The sequence below is a fragment of the Desmodus rotundus genome, chromosome 4 (genome assembly GCF_022682495.2).
Source record: "Desmodus rotundus isolate HL8 chromosome 4, HLdesRot8A.1, whole genome shotgun sequence".
NCBI lineage: Eukaryota > Metazoa > Chordata > Mammalia > Chiroptera > Phyllostomidae > Desmodus > Desmodus rotundus.
Genome location: NC_071390.1, coordinates 71,253,639 through 71,266,707, shown reverse-complemented (window position 1 = coordinate 71,266,707; position 13,069 = coordinate 71,253,639). Strand labels below are relative to the sequence as shown.

Genomic DNA, 13,069 nt, shown 5'->3' with positions numbered 1-13,069 from the left:
TATTGATCTGCAAAATCACTCTCATCCATCACATGTTCATGCATTCACAAGTCTGATTTGCGCTGTCATCTGTTCAGTTAGGCCAGCAGTGTCAAACTCATTTTTACCAGGGGCCACATCCACCTCACAGTTGCCTTCAAGGACTGAATATAATTTTAGGACTGTATAAATGTAACTATTTCTTAACTAGGGGCAAGGAGCTCGGCACTGCTGCCAGGTAGAAATAAGGTGCCAGGCCAGATAAAACAAGGTGGAGGGCCAGATTCAGCCTGGGGGCCTTGTGTTTTACACCTGTGAGTTAGGCTTTCTGTCACTGTACCATTACATCACAGTCTAAATTACTGTAACTTTATACAAGTCATTATCTCTGAGGGTAAGTCTATTTGCCATGTTCTTAAAGATTGTCTATCTGAAGCCTTGGTACTTTCATACAAGTTTTAGAATAAGCTTGTTAATTTCCACAAAAACTTTTATGAATGCAGTTGGAATCTCATTGAATCTGTATGGTCACTTCGGAGAAAATTCACATTTTTATGCTAGAGCCTTTCAATCCTTGAACATGACTCATCTGCTTAGATCTTCATTGTCTTCAAATAAGTGTTATACTTTTCACACAGTGGACTTAAGTATCATTTTACATGTTTTCTGGATATGTTGCATTTTTGATGGCATTGTTGTAACTATCTTTTATTTTTATTGTCTATTGCTGGGGTTTAGAAAAAAAAATTAATTTTTGTGCTCAGCAACTTTGCCAAAACACCTAATTCTAAAATGTATTTCTAGTTTCTTTTACATTTTTTTCTGTTATGTAATCACATATATGCCTATGTTACTGACATCACAGGGAAGGAACACTCAGTGTTCCATCACTAAATATAATATTTACTGGAGGTGTTTTTGTGAATACCATTCATCAAGTTAACAAAATTACCTCCTATTACTACTTGGTGAGTTTTTTATCATGCTTAAGAGCATTTATCAAATACTGTTACTTTATTAAGATAATCACATGATTTTCTTTCTATCTTTAATATGTTAAATTGATGAAATGAACTAATCAAACTTTTGAAGTACCCTTGCATTCCTGGGGTAAACTACAATCTGTAATGATGACTTATCTTTATGCCAATTTGCTAGATCATTTGCATATATACACACACATGCCCACACACATACCATGTGCATATCTGTGTATGAATTTGTGTGCACAAGGATGTATGTGTATATGTATTTCAGGTATTTGTCATCTATGTCCATGAGTGAGAATGCTTCCAACTTTCCTTTCTGATCCTTGTTGAGCTTTTCTATAAAAATATACTAGCTTATGCCCTGGCTGGTGTAGTTCAGGGAATTGAGTTCAGGCCTGTGAACCAAAGGGTCGCTGGATCAATTCCCAGTCAGGGCACATGCCTGGGTTGCAGGCTGGGTCCCCAGTGTGGGGGCATGAGAGAGGCAACCACACATTGATGTTTCTCTCCCTCTCTTTCTCCTTCCCCTCTCTCTAAAAATAAATAAAATCTTTTTATAAATAAATACAATATTCTAGCTTATAAAATAGGTTGCAGATGTTCCTTCTTACTCTTCCTCAAAAAGTTTTGTAAGACTGGAATTGTTTCTTGAATATTTTCCAGAACTACCTGAATGCCACCTGGGCATGAACTTTTTTTTTTTTTTAATTTTTATTGTTATTCAATTACAGTTGTATGCCTTTTCTCCCCATCCCTCCACCCCACCCCAGCTGAAGCCACCTCCCTCCTCCACCTACACCCTGCCCCCCGATTTTGTCCACGTGTCCTTTATAATAGTTCCTGCAAGCCCCTCTTCCCACTGTCCCCACCCCACTCCCCCCTGGCCACTGCTAGACTGTTCCCAACCTCAATGTCTCTGGTTGTATTTTGTTTGCTTTTTTCTTCTATTGATTATATTCCAGTTAAGGGTGAGATCATACGGTATTTGTCACTCTCCGCCTGGCTTATTTCACTTAGCATAATGCTCTCCAGTGTCATCCATGCTGTTGCATAGGGTATAAGCTCCTTCTTTCTCTCTGCTGCATAGAATTCCATTGTGTAAATATACCATAGTTTTTAGATCTACTCATTTGCTGATGGGGACTTAGGTTGCTTCCAGTACTTGGCTATTGTAAATTGTGCTGCTATGAACATTGGGGTTCACAGGTTCTTTTGGATTGGTGTTTCAGGGTTCTTAGGGTATAATCCCAGCAGCTGAATTGCTGGATCGAAGGGCAGTTCCATTTTTAATTTTCTGAGGAAATTCCATACTGTTTTCCACAGTGGCCTCACCAGTCTGCATTCCCACCAACAGTGCACTAGGATTCCCTTTTCTCCACATCCTCTCCAACATTTGTTTGTGGATTTGTTTATGTTGGCCATTCTGACCAGTGTGAAGTGGTATCTCATTGTGGTTTTAATTTGCATCTCTCTGATGGCTAGTGATGCTGAGCATCTTTTCATATGTCTCTGGGCCCTCTGTATGTCTTCCTTGGAGAAGTGTCTGTTCAAGTCCTTTGCCCATTTTTTAATTGGGTTGTTTGTCTTCCTGGAGTGGAGTTGTGTGAGTTCTTTACATATTTTGGAGATCAGACCCTTGTCTGAGGTATCATTACCAAATATGTTTTCCCATATTATTGGTTCTCTTTGTAATTTGGTGCTGTTTTCTTCAGCCATGAAGAAGCTTTTTATTTTGATGAGGTCCCATTTGTTTATTCTTTCCTTTACGTCCCTTGCTTTAGGGGACATGTCTGTCAGGATGTTGGTGCGTGGAATGTCTGAGATTTTCCTGCCAATGTTTTCCTCGAGGACTTTTATGGTATTACCACTTATATTTAAGTCTATTATCCATCTTGAGTTTATTTTTGTGTATGGCGTAAGTTGGTGATCGAGTTTCATTTTTTTGCACGTAGCTGTCCAGATCTCCCAACACCATCTGTTGAAGAGGCTGTTTTTGCTCCATTTTATGCTCCTGCCTCCTTTGTCAAATATTAATTGACCGTAAGGACTTGAGTTTATTTCTGGGCTCTCTGTTCTGTTCCATTGGTCTATGTGCCTGTTTTTATGCCAGTACCAGGCTGTTTGGATTACAGTGGCCTTGTAATACAGTTTGATATCAGGTATTGTGATCCCTCCTGCTTTGTTCCTCTTTCTCAAAATTGCTGAGGATATATGGGGTCGTTTATGGTTCCATATAAATTTCTCAAATGTTTGTTCTATATCTGTGAAATATGTCATGGGTCCTCTAATAGGGATTGCATTGAATCTATAAATTGCTTTGGGTAGTATGGCCATTTTGATGATGTTAATTCTTCCAATCCATGAGCATGGTACATGCTTCCATTTGTTTGTGTCTTCCTTAATATCTTTCTTCAGTGTTGTGTAGTTTTCTGAGTACAGGTCTTTTACCTCCTTGGTTAGGTTGATTCCTAGGTACTTTATTTTTCTTGTTGCTATACCAAACGGGATTTTTTTTTTATTGTTATTCAATTACAGTTGTATGCCTTTTCTCCCCATCCCTCCACCCCACCCCAGCTGAAGCCACCTCCCTCCCCCCTCTCCACCCTCCCCCTTGGTTTTGTCCATGTGTCCTTTATAGTAGTTCCTGTAATCCCCTCTACCCACTGTCCCCGCCCCCCACCCACCCCTGCCCTGGCTATTGTTAGATTGTTCTTAACTTCAATGTCTCTGGTTACATTTTGTTTGCTTTTTTCTTCTATTGCTTATGTTCCAGTTAAAGGTGAGATCATATGGTATTTGTCCCTCACTTCCTGGCTTATTTCACTTAGCATAATGCTCTCCAGTTTCATCCATGCTGTTGCAAAGGGTATAAGCTCCTTCTTTCTCTCTGCTGCATAGAATTCCATTGTGTAAATATACCATGGTTTTTGGATCCACTCGTTTGCTGATGGGCACTTCGGTTGCTTCCAGTACTTGGCTATTGTAAATTGTGCTGCTATGAACATTGGGGTACACAGATTCTTTTGGATTGGTGTTTCAGTGTTCTTAGGGTATAATCCCAGCAGCGGAATTACTTGGTCAAAGGGCAGTTCCATTTTTAGTTTTGGGATTTTTTTCCTGCTTTCTGTTTCTGCAGTTTCGTTGTTGGTGTACAGGAATGCCTTTGATTTCTGAATATTGATTTTGTGTCCAGCTGTTTTGCCAAATTCATTTATTAGGTCGAGTAGTTTTTGGGTGGAGTCTATAGCATTTTCCATGTACACAATCATGTCATCTGCAAACAATGACAGTTTTGCTTCCTCCTTTCCAGTTTGGATGCCTTTTATTTCTTTTTCTTGTCTGATTGCTGTAGCTAGGACTTCCAGTACTATGTTGAATAGGAGTGGTGAGAGGGGGCATCCCTGTCTTATTCCTGATCTTAGTGGGAAAGCTCTAAGTTTTTGCCCTTTGAGTATGATGTTGGCTGTAGGTCTCTCATATATGGCCTTTATTATGTTGAGGAATGCTCCCTCTATTCCCACTTTGCTGAATGTTTTTATCAGAAATGGGTGCTGCCAAATTACAAAGAGAACCAACAGTATGGGAAAACATATTTGCTAATGATACCTCAGACAAGGGCCTGATCTCCAAAATATATAAAGAACTCACATGACTCCACTTCAGGAAGACAAACAACCCAATTAAAAAATGGGCAAAGGACTTGAACAGACACTTCTCCAAGGAAGACATACAGAGGGCCCGAGACATGTGAAAAGGTGCTCAGCATCACTAGCCATCAGAGAGATGCAAATTAAAACCACAGTGAGGTATCATCTCACACCAGTCAGAGTGGCCAACATAAACAAATCCACAAACAAATGTTGGAGAGGATGGGGAGAAAAGGGAACCCCAGTGCACTGTTGGTGGGAATGCAGACTGGTGAGGCCACTGTGGAAAACAATATGGAATTTCCTCAGAAAACTAAAAATGGAACTGCCCTTTGACCCAGCAATTCAGCTGCTGGGATTATACCCTAAGAACCCTGCAACGCCAATCCAAAAGAACCTGTGCACCCCAATGTTCATAGCAGCACAATTTACAATAGCCAAGTACTGGAAGCAACCGAAGTGCCCATCAGCAAACGAGTGGATCCAAAAACCATGGTATATTTACACAATGGAATTCTATGCAGCAGAGAGAAAGAAGGAGCTTATACCCTTTGCAACAGCATGGATGAAACTAGAGAGCATTATGCTAAGTGAAATAAGCCAGGAAGTGAGCGACAAATACCATATGATCTCACCTTTAACTGGAACATAAGCAATAGAAGAAAAAAGCAAACAAAATGTAACCAGAGACATTGAAGTTAAGAACAATCTAACAATAGCCAGGGCAGGGGTGGGTGGGGGGCGGGGACAGTGGGTAGAGGGGATTACAGGAACTACTATAAAGGACACATGGACAAAACCAAGGGGGAGGGTGGAGAGGGGGGAGGGAGGTGGCTTCAGCTGGGGTGGGGTGGAGGGATGGGGAGAAAAGGCATACAACTGTAATTGAATAACAATAAAAATTAAAAAAATAAAAAATAAAAATGAAAAAAAAGAAATGGGTGCTGTATCTTATCAAATGCTTTTTCCACATCTATTGATATGATCATGTGATTTTTGTCTTTGCAGTTATTGATGTGATGTATTATGTTTATTGATTTGCGAATATTGTACCATCCTTGCATCCCTGGGATGAATCCCACTTGGTCATGGTGTATGATCTTTTTAATATATTGCTGGATGCGGTTTGCCAATATTTTGTTGAGAATTTTAGCATCTATGTTCATCAGCGATATTGGCCTGAAGTTTTCTTTCTTCGTTGTGTCTTTATCTGGTTTTGCGATTAGGATGATGCTGGCTTCATAAAAAGAGCTTGGGAGTGTTCTGTCTTCTTGGATATTTTGGAATAGTCTTTGAAGGATAGGGGTTAGCTCTTCCTTAAAATGCTTTGTAAAATTCTCCTGTGAAACCATGTGGTCCAGGGCTTTTGTGTGTTGGGAATTTTTTGATTACTGCTTCAATTTCTGTTATTGGTCTGTTCAGGCTTTCTGCTGCTGCTTCATTCAATTTTGGAATATTATATTTTTCTAACAATTTGTCTATTTCACCTAGGTTTTCAAATTTCTAGGGATGTAGTTTTTCGTAGTAATTTCTTACAATCTTTGTTTTTTTGTGGTATCAGTTGTAATGTCTCCCCTTTCATTTCTGGTTGTGTTTATTTGGGTCTTCTGTTTTTTTCTTGATGAGTGTGCTTAAAGGCTTGTCAGTTTTGTTTATCTTTTCAAAGAATCAGCTCCTGGATTTATTGATCCTTAGAATTGTGCTTTTAGTCTGTGTGTCATTCAATTTTGCTCTGATTTCGGTTATTTCCTTCCTTCTACGTGCTCTGCGCTGTCTTTCTTGTTGTTCGAGTTCTTGTAGGTATAGGGTTGGGTTCTTTATTTGAGATGCTTCTTTTTTTTTTAGGTGGGGCTGTATCACTGTGAACGTCCCTCTCCGGACTGCCTTCTCTCTGTTCCATAAATTTGGGGTTGTTTTGAGTTCATTTTCATTTGTTCCTAGGAACTTTTTGATTTCTTCGTTATTCTCAATCTTGACCCATTCATTGTTTATTAGCATGCTATTCAATCTCCATGAGTTTGCGTGTTTTTGAGTTTTTTCCTTTAGGTTAGTTTCTAGTTTCAGTCCCTTGTGGTCAGAGAAAATGCTTGATATGGTTTCAATCTTCTTGAATTTGTTCAGTCCTGTTTTGTATGCTATAATGTGGTGTATTTTTAAAAATATTCCATGTGCATTTGAAAAGAATGTGTATTTTGCTTCTTTAGGATCAAAGGCTATAGATATATATCAGTTAAGTTCATTCGATCTAGGACATTGTTCAATGCTGCAAATCTTCGTTGATATTTTGTTTGGAAGACCTGTCCATTTTTGACAGTGGGATGTTAAAATCCCCTACTATAATTGCGTTGCTGTCAATATCTTTCTTGAAGTCCTCCAAGATTTTCTTTGTGTATTTGGGTGCTTCTATGTTGGGTGCATATATATTTACAATGTTTATGTCGTCTTGATGGATTCTTCCCTTGAGTATTATGAAGTGACCCTCTGGGTCTCTTTTTATGGCCCTCTTTTTGAAGTCTATTTTGTCTGATATGAGTTTTGCTACCCCTGCTTTTTTTTCCTGTCCATTTGCTTGGAAGGTTTGTTTTCAGTCCTTCACTTTCAGTCTGTGTAGGTCTTTTGTCCTACACAGCTCCTCACATGGGTCTCTTGGAGGCAGCATATGTGTGGATCACGCTTGCTTAATTAGTCAGCTACTTTTTTGTCTTTTGATTGGAGCATTTAAGCCGTTTACATTTAAGGTTATTATTGATATGTACTTATTCATTGCCATTTTTTTCGTACCTGTGTTCCTCTCTCACTCTTTTCCTTCCTTTTTTTAAAGCAGTCCCTTTAGCATCCCTTGCAGAGCTGATTTGGTGGAGTTGAATTCTTTTGCACTTCTTTTGTCTGGGAAGCTCCTTATCTGGCCTTCCATCTTAATTGAGAGCCTTGCTGGATAAAGTAGGCTTGGTTGTAGGCCTCTGGTTTTTATTACTTGGACTATCTTGCCATTCTCTTCTGGCTTGGAGCGTTTCCATTGAGAAGTTATCTGCTAGCCTTATTGTGGCTCCCTTGTATGTTACTTCCTGTTTCTCCCTTGCTGCCTTTAAGATCCTGTCTTTGTCTTGGAATTTTGCCATTTTAATTATGATGTGTCTTGAAGTGGGACTCTTTGGGTTCCTCAATTGGGACTGTGTTTCCTGGATTTGTGTGACTTTTTCTCTCATCAAATTAGGGACGTTTTCCATAATTACTTTTTGAAACAGGTTTTCTATCCCTTGCTCTTCTTCTTTTCCTTCTGGTACTCCTATTATATGGATATTGTTACATTTTATGTTGTCTTGTAGCTCCCTTACCCCCTCTTCATTCTTTTTGGGTCTCTATTCCTTTTCTTACTCTATTTGGGTGTTTTTTCTACCTTGTCCTCCAGTTTGGTGATTCGATCCTGGCTTTCATCCAGCCTTCTTGTAATTCCTTCTAGTGTGTTTTTTATTTCTGAGATTTTATTGTTCATTTTTTCCTGGTTTTTGTTTATAGTTTCTATTTCCTTTTTCATGCTGCTGTAGTTCTCAATCAGTTCCTTGTAGTTGTCTGTGAGTCCTTGAGCATCTTTATAACCACTATTTTGAATTCTGGATCTGATAGTTTGCTTACCTCCGTTTCGTTTAGCTCTTTTAGTGGGAAGTCTTCAGTTCCTTTTGATTGCATGTTCTTTTTTTGTCTCCCCATTTTAGGTGACTCTTTTTGTTTGTTTCTGTGCTTCCTGATGTTTCACTTTGCTAGCTGTGTTTGTAGGGTGAACTTCTATGCTAGAAATTCTGTGGGGTTTAGTGGTATGGTATCTTTGATCTCCTTGTCTGGATGCTCCAAGTTTGCCCTTTCTTCTGGGCTCTCTCATTGTACTTGGATTTTTACCTTTTGGTGGTTCCTTTGTTGGTGGGTTCTCTCCTCCAGGAGATATACTGATGTTTGCAGCTCCCACCTATTCTTGTATGTGATCAGTGGCAGGGGGTAGGCAAAATGGATTATGACAGCAGGAGAATATTTTATGGGACTTAAAGTACCAGCAAGTAGAGAAGAGATAGGAGATTCTTTGTATAAATATAGCGTTAACTGTGGTATTTCACCCAACTAGCCACTTTTTATAAAAGGTGAAAGAGAGGTAGACTCTTATTAGAGGAGAGGAGGATTGTGAGCTGAATCCAGAAAACAGTGTACTTGTGCAAGGTTAGATGATGAGATATAGTGAGAGTAAAGGATAGAAAGTAGGCATAGTGTGAGAGAGAATAGAGTTAACCACAACAATAATAATAATGCTCAGGATTGAAGTGCAGCGGGCTAAGATCAGGGAGGCTTGCTGTGTAGTGTGTACAATTGTATGGAATAACAATTATTTACAATAGTACTGGAACAACAATAATATGACAAGAAATACATGACTTGGATAACGAGAATAGAAAGTACCCAATCAAGAGTTGTGTGTTATTGGAACACAGGTGAAGTGAAAGAAGGAAAATTAAAATAAAATAAAGAGAGAATAAGGAAAACCAGTCAGACAATGCAATTAACCAGAAATAAAATGAGGAAATCTAAACATAAGGAAAAGAAATTTAAAAAATACTAATAAAAGTAAAAATAATGAAAAGGTAATATATAAACAATAAAATGCCAACTCTATAGGATAGCAAAGTGGCATTTGTCTCAGTTTCTCATTTTTTAGGGTTAGCCTTGTGCTCCCCCTTTTGATCTGTCTCTGGATCATTAGTAACTCCAGATCTTATTGTCTCACTTGGGGGAAGAAAAAAAAAGAGAGGGATCCAAAAAGAAAAGAAAATAAGCCACCTGCTGGCTTTAAACCTGTTCAGAGAGTTTTGCTGGTTGTCCTAGATGCCACAGGAAGAGGGAGGCTGGGCTTTGCTTTTCTCCTTTCCTATGGTTTTGAGAGGATGGGGAGCAGGTCTGGGTTGCAATATTCACAGTTTCCCAGCCTCTGCTGGCCCAGCTCCTCCATGAGCTGCCATGGTCAAATAAGACACTCAGTCTCTGGGCACTCAGTGTGAGCCAGTCTCAGGCGCTGAGCCCAAGACAAGCTGGGCACATGTGGTTCTGCTCAGCCTTCAGTCTCTATGCCTGTGCAGCTGAAATCACCCTCAGGGTGAGTCAGCCGCTGCTGGAGAGTTCCTTACAAAGCAGCTGCCCACCTTCTTAACAAATGCGAGGCTTTTCACACAGCCCAACTTTCCAGCCAGTCCAGAGACTATCAGAGTCAGGGTCCAAGACAGCCCAACTCCTCCCTCCTCTAGGTGTCAGCTTGGCACCTCAATTTCTCTGGTGCTGCCATCTACAGTCCCATTGGATGTGTTCCGCCTGTGTGTGTCTCCCACTTCATCTCTATTCCCCCCAGTGGCTTCCAGCATCCAGGTCCCTCCTGGTGTGGGGCTGCCCTCCCTGCTCTGGTAGGGGAGGGAGCTGGTGATCTAACTCTCCTCCCCATATCCTGCCGCAGGCTCCTGGCGGGGGGGGGGGGGGGGGGGGGGGTGCAGGGGGGGGCGGGGGGGGCTGCAGCAGCCTTGGTCCCCACACAGATCCCAGGGACCTTACCTTCCCAGCACAATCTCCTCACCATGTTTTTCAATGTCATCTGCAATTTCTGGCCTCCAAACTTCATATAAGCTGGCATTCCATTGGCTGTTCACTCTGTTCCTCAAACGATTGGCTAGGTGTTACAGCTGGGTGCAGGGAAAACTGGGCTCCACTCCCACCTACCTTGTCACCATCTTCCTAGCCCTCACTTTTCCTTATTTTTGTCTCTGTGTTGTATTTTTGTAATTTCTTCAGAATTATGACCAAATGGATTTGGGAAAGCACCTCTATTTGGTTCTTCTAGCCATGGAAATAAATTTTTAAAATCCAACAGATGGGTTTAACAGATTAGACACAGCTAGAGGGAGACAGACACTTTTTAAACTAGAATATAGGTCAGAATGTTTTCTTCTACTGGGTAACTCAGGGACAGTGCTATTTCAGGGCCATGTTAAACTAAATCCTTGGCTTAAAATTTTTTTGACCACTGATTTATGCTGCACAATTTAATGAAATTCACTGATTTGTGGTTACAAACTATCAGGGGTAAAATTTTCCTCATCTTCATTCATGCTGAGGTTCAAAACGGATTTTTTTTTAGCCAACCCCCTTGGTGGGGTTGGAGGGTAGAGTATTTTACTTTAAACTCTCTGTTGTGCAGAGGGGTGCCAGCTTTATGGACAAGGGTCTCCTGTTTGACCCTTCTTCTGAAGCAGGCCCTTGACTTTATTCTCCATCCCCCCCGTGGACTTGAAAGTAGAAGCTTGGGGTCTCTTTCCTCAGGGTAAATGCTGGCTTCAGAGCTTCCCTAACCCCTCTGGGTTCCTGTGTCCGCTTGGACTTTTTATTTCACGTAATTTTATCAGTTGATTTCAGCAGGCAAGCACTTAATCTTTTATGCTGCTAGAAATGGACAAGTGCATAACTCATATTTTTGATACCATCATTTCCTCCACATGTTGCCACTGATCTATACCAGAGATTCCTGTTTATGTTGCGGTAGATCTCTGGGGGGTTTCCGGCAGCTCTTACCTTCCTCATGGTATCATGAATTCCAATATTGGGAATTAAGATAGAAATTGTGCTGGTATAATCTAAGGTTACCAGCCTGTAGGTGGATAGTAGGTTTTTCATTTAGAAAGTAGTTTTGAATTCCAAATTTGTGGAGAAGTTTATATACTGGTTAAGTTTAACATTTAAGTGACTCTTTGTTAATGTTTTTAGAATGTATTTGTATTGACCAGGACTTCAACTGTTCCTTTGAGAAGGGCACTTATATTCCTCTGTTTCACTTTTCCAGAAGACTCTGCCCTCTGCAGGAGGAAAGGCATTCATTGTCAACAGAAGTGCCATAGCGAGTACCCAGCTAACACTACTTCTAAGGAACAGGGGCCACACTTTCTGCCATATACCATTACAACAACCCTATGAGATATAGAGTATTGTAATTCCATTTTAATTGAGAGAAGATGGAAACTTGAAAATGTAAACAGCTTGTTCAAGGGTACCCAGCTGGGAACTGGAAAGTAGAACTCAATTCCTATACACATAGCCTATCTTGCCTCCCTAAGCGATCTGATATACATTTTACTTACAGGTATAGTTGGTGTATATTTCACAAGAAATCTTACAGTTTTGCCGCAGAAGTCTCTATGGCCTTAACTTATCTTCCAGTCACAGCTGATCTGTAACATAGATTTGTTCCTGAAACATATGTGAAGTGAAAGGTAGCGTTCAGTCATCATATGATGTTGTTAGGAGCTATGCACCATGCTGGTCGCCACATACAGCTACACACAGCTAAATAATTGGCTCCTACATAGAAATAGCCGAGACTCTAGTACACAGGTGGCAAACACAAGGCCCGCGGGCTGAATCAAGCCCTCCACCTTGTTTTATCCAGCCTGGCACCTTGTTTCTACCTGGCAGCAGCGCCAAGCTCCTTGCCTCTAGTTAAGGAGTAGTTACGTTTATACAGTCCTAAAATTACATTCGGCCCTTTAAAGGCAACTGCGAGGCTGATATGGCCCCCAGTGAAAGTGAGTTTGACACCCCTGCTCTAGTGCATGGAACGAAAGCCAACAGTATGATGTGGAAAGGAGCAGCGCCTGGAGGAGCAAAGAGTGACTCTCACAGGAAGCTGTGCAAGAATGTGTATGTGTGAGAACAGTAGGGGACTTGTGTTAGATGAGGTGCACAAGTGTGGCATGTTTTGAGTTTACTGTGTCTGAGAGAGAAGGTATCTGAGAAAGGTAAGCAGGAGCCAATTCCTGCAGAACCTCACCTGCTGGAAGAGCTTCTGAAGCTTGCCTGGACTCTCCTTACCCTACTCAGTAGGTATAGTGGAGCCCTGAGCACAAATTGCAGACAAGTTCCCAGTGCTAATGTTGCTAGACTTGGACCCACATCTTAAGCATGCCCTGGAGGGACTATACCCTATGGGTGATGGTGAGAGAACCAGCTAGCCAAGTGGATTGATGTCCATTCCCAACTCAAGCTCCATGTCCAAGATGCAGACCAAAAATGTGCTGCCCCTTCTCAGATAAGATAGGTAGAAACCTCCAAAATTAACTTAAGAAATTAAGGATGCAATTGAATTTAAAGACCTAAAACATGGTGTCATTTACCCAAACTCTCATCCTTACAGGTGTCCTCCACAAACACCTAAGCACCTATTTGGTGCTGTCCACTCCATGAGGCACTGTGGGAAGGAGGCAGACTTCTGTCCAACACAGTGATCATGCTATTTAAACTTACACTTTCAGTTAGACTGGCTACATTTCAGTGGACAGTACAGATACAGAACCCCCCATCACTGCAGAAAGTTTTATGGTGGGCAGTGCTAGGCATGACAGACACTGAACACAGTAAAGATGGCTGAGCTAGCTCTAA

General features: G+C 40.9%; 1 protein-coding gene across 2 annotated transcripts in view; it reads left to right on the top strand.

The window, feature by feature from the left end:
• CSGALNACT2 (chondroitin sulfate N-acetylgalactosaminyltransferase 2) overlaps nt 1-13,069 on the top strand; it is a 114,251-nt gene that overhangs the window by 85,139 nt on the left and 16,043 nt on the right. The window lies entirely within an intron of this gene.